Below are 15223 nucleotides of genomic sequence, written 5' to 3' on the forward strand. Positions count from 1 at the left end.
TTTATTGGCCGAGGGAGCCAGTGTACAGCTTCCGGGTCATGTGGCCAGCATGACTAAGCCGCTTCTGGCAAACCAGAGCAGCGCATGGAAACGCCGTTTACCTTCCCGCTGGAGCGGTACCTATTTATCTGCTTGCACTTTGACGTGCTTTCAAACTGTTAGGTTGGCAGGAGCAGGGACCAAGCAACGGGAGCTCACCCTGTTGCGGGGATTCGAACCACTAACCTTCTGATTGGCAAGTCCTAGACTTTGTGGTTTAACCCACAGCGCCACCCGTGTCCCTAAATAAATAAATAGCCTCTTACCCTCTCTGAAATCTGCACACCCCTAAGAGAGGCATGTGGCAAAGATGTCCTTCCAAGGTGGTGGTGGTGGGGAACCTGCAGAAGGAACTAAAAGGCAATATCTAAGCCAGCATGAAATTCCTAGATGGCAACAAAAATTACTGATTGTTTTGTGCTGACATTTGGATTTGAGGTCTTTATTTGGAGCTGGTCTTCAGTTATCACCTCCTCTTCCATGCCTCACTATAGGAAAGGTCAAGAGGGTCCTTCTACAGCGCAAGGCATTCTGGGTGAGGTGACCAGGCAAGGGCCTGTGCTGCTGCTGTGGTTTGCCATGTTCTTTAGACTTACAAAAAAGTTGAAAGTCACCTGGGTGGCAGAGACCCTCATTGAATGGGTGGTTAACCAGCAGAGAGACCACTAACCCGTGGTAAAAGAACAAGATAAAAAGCCCAGGGGGCGGGTAAGATCAGGAGTTGGAGTAGCAGCAGCAAAGCATAGTACATCCTTTTGCCACCTCCTTGAGCCCAAAACACGTGGAAGCACCAAGCTGGGGAAGACTGCTGTAGAACATGCCTGCTTCTAGCGTGATTGAAGGAAGCGCCTTTAGTTTCATAGCTTAACAGTGCATGTGAATTTGTAAATGCCTTCTCTCCTGTTAAATCCAAGGGGTTTTTGATCCTAGAATTGACTATATTGCATAACACCATATGATCCTGTTCTTTTGTGTCTTAACAGGGAAACACTCCAAAATTAATAGCAATGTCAAAGCATTAATTGAGAGAACAGATATTGCCTTTTGTTTTTAAGAGTAAGTTTACTATTAACAGGCAGACCTTGCAGTTAAGGCATGTGGCTACAAGGGGGATATTAATGCACAATACAGACATATGTTAATAAACCCACCACAATGCATGTAAATCAATACATTAACCAATGGACTGTGCGGTGGAGGATCTGAAGAACAGCTACATTATGACACATGTTAATATGCCAGACTTGGAATTGATGCTATTCAGCAGAATAAAACAAACCATCGTTTATGTTATATTAGCTTACACAGATGGAATCTATTTGGCAAATTATGAAACAGTTTGTTAAGCTTTTTACCAGTCTGTTTCTTTTCAAACAGAAATATATTTCTTTTCTTTAAGACAACAGCTAAGAAATGAATTTGAACCAGTTTATTTCCACCTTTTTAAAAACTGGGGGTGCAAGTCTTATTAACTTTGATAACCACATCTGTCTAATTTCTTGGATTTTTGAAAAGGTACATTTTGTATGTGTACAGAAGAATAACAGTAATGATATTGTAAACACTATGGAAATGATGTTGTAGCCATCTAGCAAAGGGAATCTTTGGGGTTGTTTCGGTGGAGACCAAATTGCAGCTGAATTAAATTTATATTGTTTCCATCCATTAATAAAAGTGTGAGAGAGAGGAGCCAAAATCATAGAAGATGCAACTCATCACACATCACTTTGACTTCAAAGGACAGGTCAGCACAGAGATGAAAGAAACATAGACAGTTTAGGAATCTGGAGGTCTTCCATTCTATCTGCCTTAACCCCACACAGATGCTTCTAAGTGAAATGAGTTGCACCTCACCTTCCAACAAGTACACCAGTTGAAATTAGAAAAAGAAGACCATTGCAAGTTGAGACCACAAGCTTCAGAAAGACAAAAATTGTCCCAACCAAAGAAGAATGGCAGCTTAAGTTGACAGACTATGCATAACTTGCAGATTTAACATATAGAATAATAGAAGAAGAAGAACATACATTTAAAGAAGATTGGATAACGTTTATTGAATATGTGGAAAATAATTGTGTACAGCTGAAAACGCTGGCAGCATTAAGATAAATTCAACAGTGTAAATAAGTTTTGATGGATGCAATAATGGAAAACCGACTGGTATAGTTTTTGTAAAATATGCAGGGATATAAGATATGTAAAATGAACCATGGAAAGAGAAGAAGGGAAGTCACTGACATCTTAAGTATGTAAAATGTTTATCTGAATTTGTAAAACAGGACATTTAATTTAAAAAATCATATTAAAAAATAAGTTTGCACTGTCTGTTGTTTCTTATTTTAGATCATGGGCGGGAAACCAGCAGGCCAGACTGCAGTTCCCATCATCCCTGACTGGCCATGCTGGCTAGAGCTAATGAGTGATAGGTTTTTATTAGGTAGATGAGGAGCTATATTAACTACGGTATATTTTATACTCCGTGACCCACATGTGTGAGCTAAATGCCAAAAGAATTAGGCTGGTCTCCCCCTTTGTTTCCCCTGCTCGTCAGTGAAGCAGGTTACAGACTGGAAAGTAAGTTTAAAGCATATAGTTTACTCACAGTCAAGCATTTGTTTATCAGCAACAGTATTAAAATAAATGAAGGCAAAATACTTGTAATTACAGCAAAAACAGCTTCAGGCCTGATGTTAGAGCAGGAGGAGGCATGTCTGCTGCCATCATTGCTTGATACACATTTTTATGTATATCTTTTGATTTTTTTTTTCTTTTCTTCACCCTCTTCTTATAATGGGATCTATCTATCATCTATCATCTATTTATCTATCTATCTATCTATCTATCTATCTATCTATCTATCTATCATCTATCTATCTATCTATCTATCATCTATCTATCATCTATATCTATCATCATCTATCATCATCATCTATCTATCTATCTATCATCTATCATCATCTATATCTATCTATCTATCTATCTATCTATCTATCTATCTATCTATCTATCATCTATCTATCATCATCTATCTATCTATCTATCATCTATCTATCTATCATCTATCTATCTATCTAACATCTATATCATCTATCTATCTAATGTATAATTGGTGACTGAGCCCTTGTGTGACTTTCCAATTTGGTACTCCTGCACTGGCTAGATGAAGTCATCCCTTTCTGAGTCTTTGATCTCTGAGGATTCAAATATGTACCCACATCTGATGACCATGTAGTTGCTTGCATGTGGGATTTTAATACATGGCAGTAGTTGCACACAATGCTTTGTTATACGTAAATATCTTTGAATTGGGTCAGTGTGGTTTTCAATGTTAGTGTCTTCGAAAAGACAATAGGTTTTTAAAAAACAAAACAAAAAAACCCTAACCTTTCTGAAGGAGAAAAACCAGACTACTAATATAAATAAACGCTCATGGCTTTTAATCTACTGTGGTCCAAAGTCATTTACTCTTAGCATAATACAGTCATAAACAAAGCTTTATCTGGAACTTGTCCTTGGTGTTCTTTCATTCTTTCCTTTTAAACGAAGAAGTCACATTCATTGTCTGGGTGGGGTATTGTTTTGTTTATTAATGGTCACAGGCTTTTTTTTTACCATCTTGAGAGCTTTGAAGTAGGCAAGATAGAACAATTAATGTCCAACATTTTGCTTTTCTTTCACCCTCACAATTTCATCAGGAGGGTTAATTGGCGAGAGAAGAGTCTAAGCCACAAAATCTGGATCTCTTCAAGAGTTTGCAATCTTCATATTCTGGGAAATATTGTCTTATTGCCTTTGGGTCTGGTTCATTAGAAAGTTAGGTCCATTCAAGAAGGTTGTGGTGGATTCCAGTTTAGGATTTTGGTTTCAGTAACGCCCTGGACAAGAAGCCCCTTGAGGAGCAATAACCACTGTATCAAATGGAGGGAAAGTATGCAATTATTACATTTTCAAGAAGAGTGTTGCATTATTGTATTTCAAAGGTTTTGTAATGCTAGGGAATTGTTCTCTGCATGCACATTCGCTACACTAGAAGGGTTTTTTTAAGGGGATAGTGGTATCCTGAGCATGTTGCACACAGTCTACCTCTCATCCTGATCCTTCTTCCCAATCCATTCTCCATTGTTGCAGTAGAAACCTCTTAAATTCATTATTTGTCAAGGGACATCTACATAAATGATATAGGGGCACAGGTGCTGGGACACCACTACAGAGGCACCCTCCTGATGCTGGGATGACGGCCAGGTCAGGCTCACATGATGCCACCAGCTGCATCAATCTGGTGCTCCAACCAGTGTAACTGCACAGCTCTGACATCACTGCCACCCCAGCCTTACCACGTAAGCAGCAGCCATGCCAGCATGCGTATCTCTGAATGACGTCCTGCAGAAATAACTACAGTTTGGCTTTGGATGGAGACATCAACTGAACCCCAGTGTTACTTTTTGTGACACATTGTTTAATAAAGGTGCATATATATATATATATATATATATTTGCTTTCGTAGATTTTCACGGGTACAGGAATGCAGGTTTTGGTGTCCTCGGGTGTCTTCCCGTGTAAAAGTTGGGGTGTCTAGGCGACGTTTCGACGAGGTCTCACTCGTCATCTTCAGGCTGGTGCTTTCGGCTTCTTGTTACTGGAACAGAGCGGGATCTCAATGTTTGAGTTCCTATAAATACTGTAGAGGGGGTGTGGTGTCTAGCCTCCAATGTTCTGGGCAGAGAGGAAGTTCCCAGGCTAGTGTGCCTTTTCTTCTTTTGTTCCTTAATTACTTGAGAGATACCTTGAGTGATTTCTTGAGTGATATCCTGAGTACCACTTAGGTGGGTCATTAGGTGTGGATTAGTTGCTAAAGTCTTTGTGTCTTGACCTCTTGAACTTTGTGAAGAGTTTTCCTGAGAAGATGGCTGTATTGCACTTAGTTGTGCTTTGGCTTGGCTTCGTGTATAGGGGCGAGCTGTGGTTTTGTGGCTTGTGTCAGCCAGATCTGTGTAGGGATTGCAGGGGGGTGCAGCATCCGGAGGTGCCACCATGGATTGGCTACTGGATGGTGTCAGTAATTCATCTGTGGAGAGGGTCTGGGTTTGGGTCTGGTGTGGTTGATTGGTGTTGGCGTTCTGTGTGCCTCTGGATCTGGTGTCAGTTTTTGTGGGGAGGGCTAATTTCCAGATGTCTGGCAAGCGGGATGTGTCGTCACGCTTGTTCATGTTGTGAGGGTGTTTTTCTATCTCGATGGCTTCCATGATTATTCTCTTGTGGTGATGTTCCGTGTTAAAGAGCAATTTGGAATCTGCAAAATTAATTTCGTGTCCTGTTTCTTTCCTCCGGATGCTGCACCCCCCTGCAATCCCTACACAGATCTGGCTGACACAAGCCACAAAACCACAGCTCGCCCCTATACACGAAGCCAAGCCAAAGCACAACTAAGTGCAATACAGCCATCTTCTCAGGAAAACTCTTCACAAAGTTCAAGAGGTCAAGACACAAAGACTTTAGCAACTAATCCACACCTAATGACCCACCTAAGTGGTACTCAGGATATCACTCAAGAAATCACTCAAGGTATCTCTCAAGTAATTAAGGAACAAAAGAAGAAAAGGCACACTAGCCTGGGAACTTCCTCTCTGCCCAGAACATTGGAGGCTAGACACCACACCCCCTCTACAGTATTTATAGGAACTCAAACATTGAGATCCCGCTCTGTTCCAGTAACAAGAAGCCGAAAGCACCAGCCTGAAGATGATGAGTGAGACCTCGTCGAAACGTCGCCTAGACACCCCAACTTTTACACGGGAAGACACCCGAGGACACCAAAACCTGCATTCCTGTACCCGTGAAAATCTACGAAAGCATATATATATATATATATATATATATATTCAGTGTATTGGATGAAGTTTTTTTTACTCAAAAAGCACGTCAAAAACTGGGGTTGTCCAATACTGGGTCGTTTCCCATGCGCGGCAGCATCAGAGGAGGTTGTGCTCCTGGGAGCGCAACTTCCCCCGATGCCGCTGCGCATGGGAAATGATCTAGGGAGTGTTTTGCACCCACAGCTGTGGGGGAGGGGAGAGGCTCAACAACTTTGGGCCATCTCCCCTCATTTTCCTAAAATTGAGTCCCCCAAAATAGGGGGGGGGATCTTAAACAAGGAGGTGTCCTATAGACGGAAAAATACGGGTGGGTGTGTATTCACTGACATGGGTAATCTACAGATGTATCTGTGGAGCGGGATGGGGCAGAAACACAGGACAAATCTAACAGGACATTGAAAAATATTGCTATTTTGCTTGGCTCCCCTTCCCTTCCAGATAACAGAGATCAATCGCTCTTTAGCAACTACTAAACAAGGTATTCTGAGGTGGGAAGAGGAAAACAAACGCCAGCAGAGACGTCATTCCCTCCAGAGATATGTTGAAATTCTGGGAACTTTGATTCACAAAACACGCCATTTGGGATGCGAGTCATTCTATTACAAGGTTAAAAGTGTTTCATCTCAAAAAAACAACAAGAAGTAGAAACTCATGGAAGCGTGACTAAACTAATAACCTCTGGCATTACTTGAAATGAAACCGTCTGGTTTTCAAGGGCAGTTTAAATTGATCCCGGCATTGATGAGTGCTGTCCTAATCCCTAGATCCACGAAGCATCTTGCACTTACTCTATGCCAACCCTACAGCACTACTGTGAGGAGTGATTATAATTGCTGCTATTATTTACTACTAATCAAAAACTAAAGCACCATACGAGGTGCTCTGAGAACATGTGTGTATCACCTGTTTTTCTATGAGCCACAGACCTCCCATTCCCTTAGTCTCAAAAACCACTTGAAGTAGGGACTGTGTACATCCAGTAGGCATGGGGACTCCCCCTGCCCCATTTTTAATGAACAGCAGACCTCTCCTCCACAATGACAATATACTCCAGCATCATCATTAATAGGAGGAAGAACTCAGCATTTTTACAATCTCCCTTCTCTTCCAGGAGTTCTCCCTACTCCCCCAGAGCCAATTTGGAGGAGAAGAGCGGGTGAAAGCCATGTTTCACAACCAGAAGTCCTTGCTTAGGTCTCCCCTCGCAGGGCTCATTCATTTAATCTTGCCCTATTCCTCTTGTTGCATTGTAAGGTTCCCATGGTTGGCCACTGGACTAAATGGGCCTGATCCAGCAGGTCTCTTCGCGTGTTTAAGCCTGCTTCACAATATGGCCAGGTTGTGCTACATATGGATCTGCACTCAACATTAGCCTTCCTTTTCAGACAGAAAATGCTTTGAGCAATTCTCCCAGTGCCGCTTTCGCCGCTGGAATCAGCAATGCATACAGCAGATCATCGCAACAGCTTACAAAAATCTTACCCTGCAGAGCAGTGGTAAGGCAAAGGTGATTATCTGTGAAGGTTTGAATTTCTGACAAAGAACTGAACAGCCCATTTGTTCTTGGATTTTCATTGTTGTTGGCGGCAACTTCATCCCTTAATGGGAACACAGCAAAATAATATTTCTCCATGTTCTGTGAGTAAAACTGACCACACTGGACATGTCACAAAACAAAGTATCATTTTTGTGTGTGTTTCTGTGGATTTTTTTTCATCTGAGACATATTACATTCCCAGTACTTACAGAAATGTATTTTATAGCTTTTGAGACATTTGGAGTCCTTTCCATCTTAATTTTATTATTCTTTTGAGGACCATGGGAGGGATTCAACACAGTGCTAAGGCGTTCGCTCCTTCAGTGCAAGCGTTTCTGCTTGCCTGATGGAACGATCTCCCCTACTTTCTTCCCCTGTGTGCTGTTTTGGGGGGTTCTCCCACTCACCCCAAGCCAATTTGGAGGACAGAGATGAGGAAAGCCCCATAGTGGCAGCAGAAGTCCTTTCAAGGGCTTCCCTTAGCAGGACTAGCTAGCTGAACCCAGTCCCAAATTATTCCTTTTTAAAAATTTTTACTTCTGTGCCCATCCCACCTTTACGTTCCAGTGACACAAGTTGGATTGCTGTTGCTGTTTAGTCGTTTAGTCGTGTCCAACTCTTCGTGACCCCATGGACCAGAGCATGCCAGGCACTCCTGTCTTCCACTACCTCCTGCAGCTTGGTCAAACTCATGTTAGCAGCTTCGAGAACACTGTCCAACCATCTCGTCCTCTGTCGTCCCCTTCTCCTTGTGCCCTCCATCTTTCCCAACATCAGGGTCTTTTCCAGGGAGTCTTCTCTTTTCATGAGGTGGCCAAAGTATTGGAGCCTCAGCTTCAGGATATAATAAACCAAAACAAACACACCATCACCGCTCCTTCATCTTCTGAACAAATTTCAGATGTAGAACATATAAGTCACTAATACAAAGGCTACATATTCAACTGTCTGTTGTTTTGCTCTCGTGAACTATGCGGAAAAGAAGGATGGCTACTACTCTCCCAAAGCCCACCGAGCCAGAGCATTCTCACAAATGTTTGGGAAATGACATCTTCAATTCCCTGTTAATTAAAGTCAGAGCTGAGTCAAAGGCATTTGTTCAGTAGGAGCCATGATGTGGGCAATGGGAAATTGGTGTGGAAACATTTGGAAACTGTTGGTTCTGTACCACTGGCGATTTCCAGAGCACTGTCTGGTTTCATTTTATGGGATCAGTTTCAGTTCCTTTGGCCTGAGGATACATCAGTGGTTGTGGCATGAAACACAAACACACACACCCCTCTCACACATATGCTTATTTCTAGGGATGGGGAGAGGGGTGAATTTGGCCTGCTTTTCCCATTAGACTGATCTACCGACTGAGCTATCCCTCAGGTGCCTGATGCTTCCAGTCGGATTATTCACCTCTCTAGACTTTGCAATGCCCTAAGGGTTCGCAAAAAATGTGCATGTGTATAGAATGTGTATTTTACAGATGAATGCATTGAAAAGCATTGGAAGGTATGCAACTAACATGTTCCATTAGCAGAATGATTGCACCTTGTGCAACAGAACTTCCACCCTCTCCTTACCCCTGTGCACCCCCCCCAAACTTGTTCTAAGGGTTCCACCACTATGGAGCATATTTGCATACCCTCCAGTATTTCTCTGATGAAAATAGGGTTTCCCTATTCAATAAAATAATAATAATAATAATAATAATAATAATAATAATAATAATGATGATGATGATATTTATACCCCACCCATCTGATTGGGTTGCCCCAGCCACTCTGGGCAGGTTCCAACATATATATAAAAAAATATCAAAACATTAAACATTTTTTAAAAAAACTTCCCTATCCAGGGCTGCCTTCAAACCCAGGGGTCGAATAACTCCATACCCTCCAACATCTCTCCATTGAAAATAGGGACGGCCTAAGAAAAGCAGGGACACTTGGGTCTGTATTTGGGGAGTGGGAGTTCCATTGTGCAAGCTGAAATCCTTGCACTGATGGGACATCTTTGTTGAATATTGCCCTGTATTTTAATCCACAATTTAAAAACAATGGGTGAGTAACAAATCAAAACATTTTAAATATGATTTTATTTTTAATCTTTTTTTTTAAATCACAGAAAGGTTTGCTGCTCTGGGCTATTTTGAGGAAAAGGGTGGGCTATATATTTGATAGATCAATCAATTTTACTTGTATGCCGCTTTCCCACAAAGAGCTGCGTCCAAACTGGCTTATGGTAAACATTCAAAACATCAAAACAGAGAACGCTGGAAATGCAGATATACAGGATACAGGACACACCATAAAATTCAAAATAATGCATGAGATAAATTTAGTGTTACATACAAACAGAGCAATCTAGTATTAAATGCAAAGCAAAAATGATAGTTACATTTAATAAATGTAAGGTTGTTCCAGAAATTAAGGCCAGTTGCATTCCCTCTTAAGGAGCAGGTACATAGCTTGGGGGTCCTCCTCAATACATCTCTGGTATTCAAGGCCCAAATGACCTCACTGGCTTTTACCAGCTTCATCTGGCTGTATCTGGTTCATGGTAATTTGCCCCTTGTAGCCTATGAAGTGGTAACCTTAAGACTGGATTGCTGTAATGAGCTCCGTATGGGGTTGCCTTTGGAACTGGTCCTACAGCTGCTAGAGACTGTTGTTGGGAGCTAAAAGACCTTTTCTCCAAGGACCTCAAAGATCTTTCCTCTAAGGAGCTCATGGTGGGGTCTTGCTGATTCTTGTCATTTCCATTTCATCCTCACAACAGCCCTGTGAGGTACATTGGCTGAAGCTAAGTCTCCCAGGTCCTAACCTGCCACTCTGACAAGTACACTGCACTGGCTCTCATAACTGACAATGCGATTGTATCTAATTGTGGGCACCTCCTAGTGTGTGAGGTGTTCTTAAACTGTTATACAATGGTACCTTGGTTTTCAAATGTAATCCGTTCCGGAAGACCGTTCAACTTCCGAAATGTGCAAAAACCGAAGCAATTACTCCTGAAAGCATTTATTTACAGAAAACTCAGTACGGAAGACACGTGCAATGTTCAACTTCCGGAAAGCGTTCGAAAACTGAAACGTACGATTTCCGAGACATTCGAAAACCGAAGTACCACTGTATTCATTGTCATCCATTTGATACGTTGTGAGTCACTTCAGCCACAATTTTGTGGGAAAGTGGCAAAAGAATATGAATAGCCACTAAGTGTGTGTGTTCATTTCAGAGGCAACTTGAGGCCATTAACTCTGGTAATAGGATGTGAATTGGTGCCCTCAAGTGGAGATGATTATTCTTACATTCAGGAAAGTGGAAACTCTTCATTGATCACATGAATGAGAACAGTGAAATTGTTCCATAAAGCAGTTTCCTGTGAACTGAATAAAAGCTATTATGGCCAATTTTATTTCTTTGAAATCAAACTAAAAATATGTTTTTAAAAGACAAAGTGATGATCAATATTGGAGACACAATCCCATTTCAAGTGCCGTGTAATTGTGGGTTGCATCCCCCGCCTCACAAACAATTATCTATTCATAGACCTAAGCAGATGCCAGCAAGTTACACCGACAAATTGGGTTAAATACAGTGGTACCTCGGGTTAAGAACTTAATTCGTTCCGGAGGTCTGTTCTTCACCTGAAACTGTTCTTAACCTGAGGTACCACTTTAGCTAATAGGGCCTTCCACTGCCGCTGCACCGCCGGAGCACAATTTCTGTTCTCATCCTGAAGCAAAGTTCTTAACCCGAGGTACTATTTCTGGGTTAGCGGAGTCTGTAACCTGAAGCGTCTGTAACCTGAGGTACCACTGTAGTAGAACTTGTGTCCCATTCTGTGTGGATGACCATAGCATAGAACACCTTTCTTGCACAATTCGCAGTGGCTGCCAATTTGCTACTGCACCAAGTTCAAGCTGTCGGTCCTAACATATACAGCCCTATAACACTCAAAACCAGCTTACTTGAGAGACTGCTTTATCCCTTATACACCTGGCAGTGTTTGTGGGAGAGTCTCTCCTGCAATTTCCAAAGCTCTCAGAAGCTGACACCACAATAACTAAGAGCAGGGCTTTTTGTGTGGCTGCCCCATTCTGTGGAACAACAGTCCTGCTGACATTCTACAGGGGTCCACTATCTGCACTTTCCAGAAAGTTTTATTCTGACAAGCTATCCCAGCTGGCTCTTTACCACATTCCCACTTGTTAGGATTTTAGTGTTGTGATGATGATGATGATGATGATGAAGATGAAGATGAAGATGATGATATTCTAGAAAATTGTATTTATGTGTGAACCTCAAAATCACTAGAAGATCCTAGTTGGATTAGATGACATTCTCAACTAGTCCAGTATCTTGCTTTCTACAATGGCCAGCCAGAGTCCTCTAAGAAGCCCACAATCAAGACATGAAGATTCTTCCAGCATGTCCTATTCACTGGAATAGTACCTCTGAGCATGCAGACCTTATCTGCTCCAGATCTGGGGCCAGATTACCACGGCTAATGGGCATGGGTGGATGGGAGTTGAGATCCATAAACATCTAGAGAGAACCATGTTGATGACCCTGCTTTTATTGTTGCATCTGGATGCAGCCAATACCACTTTTTTTGCACATGGAAATGCCTACAGAAACAAGAGGAAAAAGGCTTTGCACAAGTCTTCTTTTCTTCTATTAAAGAGAAACCACAGAACAAGTAATGGATAGAGCAAGCAATGACTCATGGGCAATCTGCAGGGCAGATGTAACCAATAAAACCAGTCTTCCCTGCCCACTGTAAGTTCTGGGCTGCCTCATTAGACCTTGAGAATCCCTCATTAGATCTTGGTGACAGGAAACAGCCTGCAGGAACACGAAATGGGTTGACTAGGAATTGAGATCCCGAAAAGATGAAGCAAGGAGCTGCTTCAGGTTCAGGATTCATTGTTGTCTGTGCTTATCTGAGCAGGATGGGTGTCCTGAACAAGGTTGGTAGCAGGCTAGAATGTTCAGCCTCTGCAGTGTACAAAGAAATGCCAAATATTCAGGAGCAAAGGCCCAACTTAAACACTCCCCTTTTTTTGCACATAATAATCTTGATGTGGTTACAGTGAGTGCCACCTGGTGCCATCATTAACACCTCTTCTTCCAGGTATTTGATGGGAAGCGGAACATCTCTGTTGTTGTTTAGTCGTTTAGTCATGTCCAACTCTTCTTGACCCCATGGACCAGAGCTTGCCAGGCACTCCTGTCTTCCACTGACACCCGCAGTTTGGTCAAACTCATGCTGGTAGCTTCGACAACACTGTCCAACCATCTCATCCTCTGTCACCCCCATCTCCTTGTGCCTTCCACCTTTCCCAACATCAGGGTCTTTTCCAGGGAGTCTTCTCTTCTCGTGAGGTGGCCAAAGTATTGGAGCCTCAGCTTCAGGATCTGTCCTTCCAGGGAGCACTCAGGGCTGATTTCCTTAAGAATGGATAGGTTTGATCTTCTTGCAGTTTGTGGGATTCTCAAAAGTCTCCGCCAGCACCATAATTCAAAAGCATCAATTCTTCGACGATCAGCCTTCTTTATGGTCCAGGGAACATCTCTAGCGGGTGTATAAATACCAGAAATAAAGGTGCTGTTTTCTCCTGCTCGCGGTTTGCTGTGTCTGTTTATGCATCATTGTGCTGGTTTTGTTTTAATGTATTATTTTTGTTTTTGTGCTGTTTTTTTACTCTTAATTTATTGTAGGTCACTCATCGTAGGCTGCAATCCATCCACCCCCTTACTCTAGGATGTGAGAGGATTTGACAAGGCAGTGGCATCCCTCCATTCACTTTTGCTGGTTCTGCCAGCCTCCTGCCAGCCACCAAACTTGTGGGCTGAAAGCCCCAAAGTAGGGTTTCTGAGGATGGGAAGAGGTGAGGTTGAGCCAGTCCAAGGTCTACTGGGTTCTGCCTCCTCCCCCCGCCCCCGGCCAACCTTTTACTGCTGCTACTGTGAACCTGGATGACACACGAGGCAGTGGCAATATGGATGTACTTGAGTGCTTGCTGTGATAGATTTCATTATGCTAAGATGAAAAAATAGTGGTGGCTCCAGGATTTGTTAAAAATAAGAACACTGTAAGGGGATGGTTTTGTTTTAAAAAAATCATTAATAAGCATAGAAAATTTCTCAGCATTAAGGCCAATTGAGGAGAATGTGTAGCAGAAACAGCTTTCTGGAGCCAGCTGCTTAAGGCACTCCAAGATGGAGTCTTTAGTTCAAAATGGAACTTGAGGAAATGATAATAAGTAAGCCACAGATTACAAGAACACCCACATCCCCCAATCACAAATACAAAGGCCAAACCTCCTGTACATCATCGGCAGGGTGGGGAATTACTATATTTCTGATTTTAAAAAGTCAACAAGCCTCAGGTTTGAAAATGAAATGTCACTATTTCCATTCTGTTTTGCATTGGTTAGGCTGCATCTTGAGTAGTTTGTCATCTTATGGGTGTCCCACAACAGAGGTTGGTAGGGCACCGGTCTTAGCTGACATCTTGCCACCAACTTTGCTGGGAGACAGTCAAAGGTTAGCATGGTGACAGGACGCTGGGTAGCTCTATAACTCTGTGATTTGACAAGTTATTGTTCAATGGATGAATAATGTTTGGTTAAGTTAGTCTACTCCAAGTGGCTAAGGTCCCATCTACACAATAGATTTAAAGTCATCATGGCTTCCCTCAAAGAATCTTGGAAAGTGTGGTTTGTTAAGGGTGCTGAGAGACCCCTATTCTCCTCACAGAGCTACAATTCTCAGAATACCCTGTGAAGAAAAAATGACTGATGATTTCCTTGGCTCTCCCTGCCCCCACCCAATTCACTCCTACTGGCCACAAATTCAAGCTCCAAGAAAGCAGAACCATCCATGTTCCATTTTTAGTCAAAACATTGTCCACATGAGGGCGAGGGGAAGCACCCATCTTTGGACTGCAAGATACAACTTGAAACCAGCCATAAGGCTTTTGGATTATTTGACTGTGCTTGTTTGAGACTTTTAGACCAAAGGGCCCTCTTAAACCTGGGTGATCTATTGGTTTAGGGAGCTACAAATTAGTTCCAGATGTGGTTATTATACTAGCTTAGTCCTTCAAAAAGTAACTATTGTACCATCTGTTTGGTAATGGACAAAATCAAAGGGTGCCAAGGCAATGTTAATAACATGGGTCAACGGACTATGGATGTCTCTTTTAAACATAAAAAACACTGCGGTCACAGAACCTTGGTATGATTCATATTTTTAAAGTTGCTGTTCATTCAGCTGCCATTGAAACTCTGGGAAGAATTCTTAGTCTTCAATAAGGATTTAAAGAGAGAGAGAGAGAGAGAGCACATGTTCTAGGTTGTTATTGCCTCTCAATACAGTAAAGTGGCAAATTCAACATGGGGAGTTGAATATACCGTAAGCACTGGAGATGTGCATTCTCGCACCTGATCCAAGTTTAGTTTGTATGTCCCTGGCACCAGGGCTGGCCTGAGATCTGTTGGTACCTGAGGCAAGACATGCCATTGACACATACCCTTCCAAGATCTGGGCCCATGCCTCAGTGGAGTTGGAGGTGCATGCTGCCCCGAGCCAGCTGCCTCAGATCACTTCATTGGTGCACCAGCCAGAGGAGACTGGGAATCTCAAAACACACATTTTCTACATTCAGTGGCCATTCATAGCTCTACAAGGTATGGTAATAATGTTCTTATTACCACACTTTGAACCCTTTACAGTGGTACCTCAGGTTAAGAACTTAATTCGTTCTGGAGGT

The sequence above is a fragment of the Podarcis gaigeae genome (genome assembly GCF_964106915.1).
Source record: "Podarcis gaigeae genome assembly, chromosome: 11".
In the NCBI taxonomy this organism is placed as follows: Eukaryota; Metazoa; Chordata; class Lepidosauria; order Squamata; family Lacertidae; genus Podarcis; species Podarcis gaigeae.